Below are 5,419 nucleotides of genomic sequence, written 5' to 3' on the forward strand. Positions count from 1 at the left end.
TGAGTGTGCGATGTCTCCTCCCCCGTGGCAGCCTCAGCCAATGAGAGTGGCGGGGTGTGGCAGCGGAGCGAGCCGCGCCCCCTGGTCTGGTGGTGGAGGCGCATTCTCCGCCCATCGACAGCCGCCTAGGTTCCTCCGGTGTCCTACGTGTCTCTAGGGTGGACTAGGGGTTGTGCGGGTGAGCTGTCCAGAAGTTGATGAGGTCACAGCGTGGGTGCTGCCGAAGCCAGTCTCAGAGTTTACTGGAGTAGAGTCTGTGCTGAGGCCCCCTTCTAGCTATCCGGGAGCCGAAGAAGTGCAGGCTGGTGTCTGTGGGTCCTGCTCATGGAGGGATTCTTCCATCTCTGGCTTTTGTGGCAGAGGGCTAGAGTCTGCCACAGGGCCCTGTCTGCGGGACTTCTGCGCTGAGTGCATGCGAAAGTTTATTTTGGAAATTTTTGAAAAGGCTTGGGGCTTCGGTTCTCTTATTACCCCCCGCCCCGCATTGTTCTCCACGCCTATTTGTTTTCAACCAGCAGACACCTCCCTCTCCACTCAACTTCGTTACCCCCACGCCCAGTCATATAGATATGAAATGAGCTTTTAACGGAACAGCTATGCTCAAACTGAGAAGATCTGTTCCCACACTGAGGTTTATGGTATTTAGCAGTAAGTTACAGAACATCGTGCGGTTAACTCCAGTTCGCAGAGGAGGGATTCTAGGGAAAGAGTGAGGCGGAGTAACCTAGCCACGAGGTATCCATACCTCGAGAAATGGGCACACTTCCTGCTGAAAGTTTCAGAAGGAAGAACCGGAAGCGTGCTTGCGTGTGGGGTGCTTTTGTGCCCTGCCTCTTAAACGCTGAACTCCTATCCGCTCTCCTCCCCTTTACTCTGGGTGTTCTTGAGCAGCTATTAACTTTATTGCCTAAGAGTTTCACTGCAGAGATCCAGCTTGCTTTTCTTGTTTTCAGGCTAATGAGACAAGACTTAAATCCAAATTAGTCAATAATTCAAGGTGCATACTTTTTACGTGGGGATGACTTGTGGAAGACTAATGGGGTGGGGACAGGAACAAGTGCAAGTGGCAAGGCAGACTTAAGACAGCTTTAGGTAGGGAGCCTTGTGAAATAGACGTCTATTTAAACGCTTTCTGCGGACATCAGAGTTGAAGTTTATCTTCATCGCATTGGCAATGATTAATAAATCATTATCAGGTACTTATATCAGGTACATACAACTATTTAACGAACATCAGCTACTATATGGCAAAAAGTATCCCAAGCACGTCATAAAAACTTTTTTAATTTGTATTTTAAAAAAAAACCCAAAAGGGGATACCAAATATTTTGCTCTATTGCTCTTCCCTTTATTCCCTTGAGATGGGGTCTGTTACCGAACCTGGCACTAGCCTAGGCAGCAAGTCCCAGAAATCCTTCTGGTTTTGTCCTCAAGAATTCTGCATGTATAAGCCATGTTAGCTTTTTATATGGGTTCTAGTCCTCCTGTGCACACAGAGATGCTGTTACCTTTCAGGTCATCTCTCCTGCACTTTGAGATGAAGGTCTGTTTTCACAGGAGGTACTTTGTTATAATTCTTGCTTATTTCAGTTCTGGAAATGTGATAAAACCCTCTGAAAAAGAATATTCAAACTTACTTAAGATCATTGCTGTCCCAAGCCCAATGTGGCCCACGCAGAAATCGACCATGAATTTTCCTTCCCTGACTACTTCTAGATGAACAGATACGTGGACACCACACAGAATGTCATTAGTGCATTAGCTGGGGTGAGTGCTGTCCCATCCAAGAATATGCTGTTTAACCCAAAGAAGAACAACACCTAAAGGTCTCCAAGGAGCCCACTCTTGATTTTGGGAAATCCTTTTATGACTCAAAACATAGACTGTGACAGCAAACAAGGCCTTCTAAAAGGCAGACTCCCATTACTGGGCTCTGTGGAAGGTCACAAGACCTGGTGATGGTTGTGAAAACTGAAGGTTGGCCATGCTTCTGAGCCTGAGGAAGCAAAGTCACACTGTCTTGGAGCTTGGGCAGGTCTGGAGAGTGCCTCCTGTGTGAACCTTTAACCTCCAAACTGCCACATTATGGGGAGTTGCAGTTCCCTCAGCTGGGGGTGGTGGCAAGGTGAGGGGTAGCTGGTAGGTAGGCAGTCATTTGTAATGTGTTGTATGTAACACTAGCTCACTGCTCTTAGTTTGTCATGGTCCCCACCGCTTATCAGTCTATTTAAGGGGCTGTCAATTTTGGAAATCTTCCTAAGAAGCAACTGATTTTCTTTTGCTGACTCAAAACTCATTGTCTTCCATTCTTATTTTAAATACTTTCCTCCTTATACTTTGAATTTAATTTATTCTTTGTGCTTTTCAGATAATTGATTTTAAGCACTTATTGTCTTTTAATATGCATATTTGAAAGGCTGGGGAGATGTTTCTGTGGTCAAAAGTGGATACTGTCTTGGAGAGAGCCTGAGTTTAGTGACCAAGACTCACACCTGCCGGCTCACAATTTATAATTTCAGCTCAAAGGAACCTAACACCCTTTTCTGGCTGTCATGAGCACCTGTACTTGCGCGTGCACGCACACACACACACACACACACACACACACACACACACACACACAGAAAGAATGAAAATGTCTTTTAAAAATTATGTAAGTAAGCCGTATGTTGGTAGTGCACACCTTGAATCTCAGCAACTCTGGAGGCAGATGCAGGTGGATCTCTGAGTTTGAGGCCTGCCTGGTCTACAGATCAAGTTCCAGGACAGCCATGGCTGTTACACGGAGAAACTCTGTCTCAACAAACCAAAATTCAAACCAAGCAAACAAACAAAACAAAAAACTATGTAAATATTTGAGGCTACCATTTAACTTCAATTACTATGTTAGCTCCAGCCTACAAATTTTGTGACATTGTGCTCTTATTAACATTTAGTTCACAATTTTTAAAATCATTCATTTTTATTTCTTCCTTAACCCGTTTCATTTAGGAATACATGGCTTGGCTTCCAGATGCTTCGTACTTTCAGAGCTGCAGTTTCCCATTTCTTTTGGATGGACCCCACTTTCTAAAGCATGTGTAAGAAAATGGGAAAGCCTTTCACTTGGTCCAGTAAATCTTAGGAGCTACATACGCAACACTTCACTTCCCAGATCTCCCTCTACCCGAGTCTGTTCTTGGTGCCCTTTCTGTCTTGTCAACTAACCTCTTCTTGAGTTGCTTTAAGTCAAACAACTCCAGCATCACTCTTGAATCCATCTTTTAATTCACGCCCCACAGCCTCTCAATCAGCAGATCTTATTTGCCTCGGCTTTAAATCTATATCCAAAATATGACCCCTTCCTTCTACCCAACTCCCACCATCCTGGTTAGAGTCATGGTCACCTCTTACTGAATTACTGCCACAGTCTCTTAGTGTTCCCTGCCTCATCTTCCTTCTCAGATCACAGTTTCCTAACTTCCTCTATCCCTTGCTAATGCTGACGGTGTCTCTGCTCCTCCTTGACAATCCAATAGAACCTTTCCCGGGAAGTAGGCATGCCTAGTCCCATCACTGAACTCAGGTCTTCCATGCCTAGTCCCGTCACTGAACTCAGGTCTTCCCTAAAAGAAGCTTTGCCTGAGCCCCTCCCTCATGCCATTTTCCTCCTGACCACACCTGACTTATGTGTCCCTACCGTATTTGATCCTTCTCCTCCTCATCAGAATGCTTGCTTCATGAGGGTAGAAATTTACCCTTGTTAGCTAGTGACTTCCTAGTGCTTAGAAGAGAACCTGGGATTTCATAGACTTGAATGAATAATTTTGTATTGTAGTGGGCCACATGCTACATGTTGAGTAACAATAAATAATGGAGACAGTCCTAAACTCAGAGGGTTTAGAGTTCTTACAGGGAAGATAATCATTTTGTGGTGAAGCTATTAAATTCACAATCTTTAATCCTAAAAGTGGAGGTGTCATTGATGGCCTGAGCTAGCTGAAGGTCTTGGTGGGCTGGGAGACAGGTTATCATATACCTAACACAGAGTCAAAAACCAAAATTCCTCAAATCACAGTTTTTTTAACAATGGAAATACATAAACAATCGATTTCATGCAAATGAGCACCTATAGTTACAGGCAGTTTAAACAGGATTATAAGACTTAGAGGGCGCTGACTCAGCAGGACAGAGAGCCCGGTGGAAAGCAGCCTATTAAGTCGATAATCCTTGTAGCTCTGTTCTGTCTGTCAGTCAAGGTTACCGCAGATCCCAGGAAAAGACACTCAGTGACAGGTAGATTGGGTCAAGGTAAACACACTGTGGAGGGGAAAATAAAACAGCACATAGTATTCTTACCCCCTGAAACTTGAGCCAGGTGGGAAAACTTCCGATTATATGTTTCATAGACACAGACAAGATTTTTACTTACCTTCAGTTTCAGCAAGAAACACACCCCTCCTCAAAGGCTTCCGTGTTCACGTCACTTCCTTCTTAAATAGTCATGTTCCTTGCATGTGGTCCCTCAGGGCTGTATCATAACTGTCCTAATGCTCTCTCTCCCCAACATGGTCTCTGAAGACAGGACTCAGACCCCCCTGCTCCAGAACAACTTCCTTGTCCATCACAGGTGCTCAGGAGTGGCTGCTCCTGCCAGTTCCTCTAGCTCATCACAGTCTCTTTGAACAGTGTCATGACAAGAATCCACAAGAACGCGACATCATGCTGCATGAGGGCACCTGTTGTATTTATCTCAGCTACGTCTTCCTTGAGTGAAGAACAAGAGAAGACTGCTCCAAACTAGTCCTAGGAATGCACATTTTAAGCCAGAAAAAAATGTGTATTTATTTAGCATCTAAAAGGAATCAGACAAGTTTGTATAAGAACATGAGTAATCACTGTAATTTAGCGTTTTCCCTAGCTACTTATCTGTTAAACGTTATACTACCTACCTGCCCAGCATTTGAGGACTTCCACAAATATCCTTATTACTGTGTCTTGTTTTAATACTTGTAATATTATAACCCTGGTGAAAATTGGCAACAAGATCTTAATAAAATCCATTAGGCAGCATTTTTTGTTTTATTTTCAAACATTTTAAGCGACATCCCGTTGAGAAAGGCCTTTTTATTTCTCAAACACATACATATTAATGAGCTCAGGTTCAAGCTAAGGATAAGGATGACTTGGGAGCTGTTATTTTCATCTACACACAAATCCGCAAATCCAGGACTGAGCCATGAACATCCTCCCCTGCCGATGCCATGGAACTTACTTTTCTGAGGAATAATTAATAAAACAAGCCATTTGTGCCGCTTAAGGAGAGGAAGAACAATGTCATATTTGTTACTTAAGGAAAGTTACATCTGAATTTTGACAATGCCAGGATTAACCATATATCTGAGTCCATTTTGGATACACCACTGATCGACACCGCTGA

Source organism: Microtus oregoni, unplaced genomic scaffold (assembly GCF_018167655.1).
Source record: "Microtus oregoni isolate MIOR12 unplaced genomic scaffold, Mior012 000021F_ref0000039, whole genome shotgun sequence".
Classification (NCBI taxonomy): Eukaryota; Metazoa; Chordata; class Mammalia; order Rodentia; family Cricetidae; genus Microtus; species Microtus oregoni.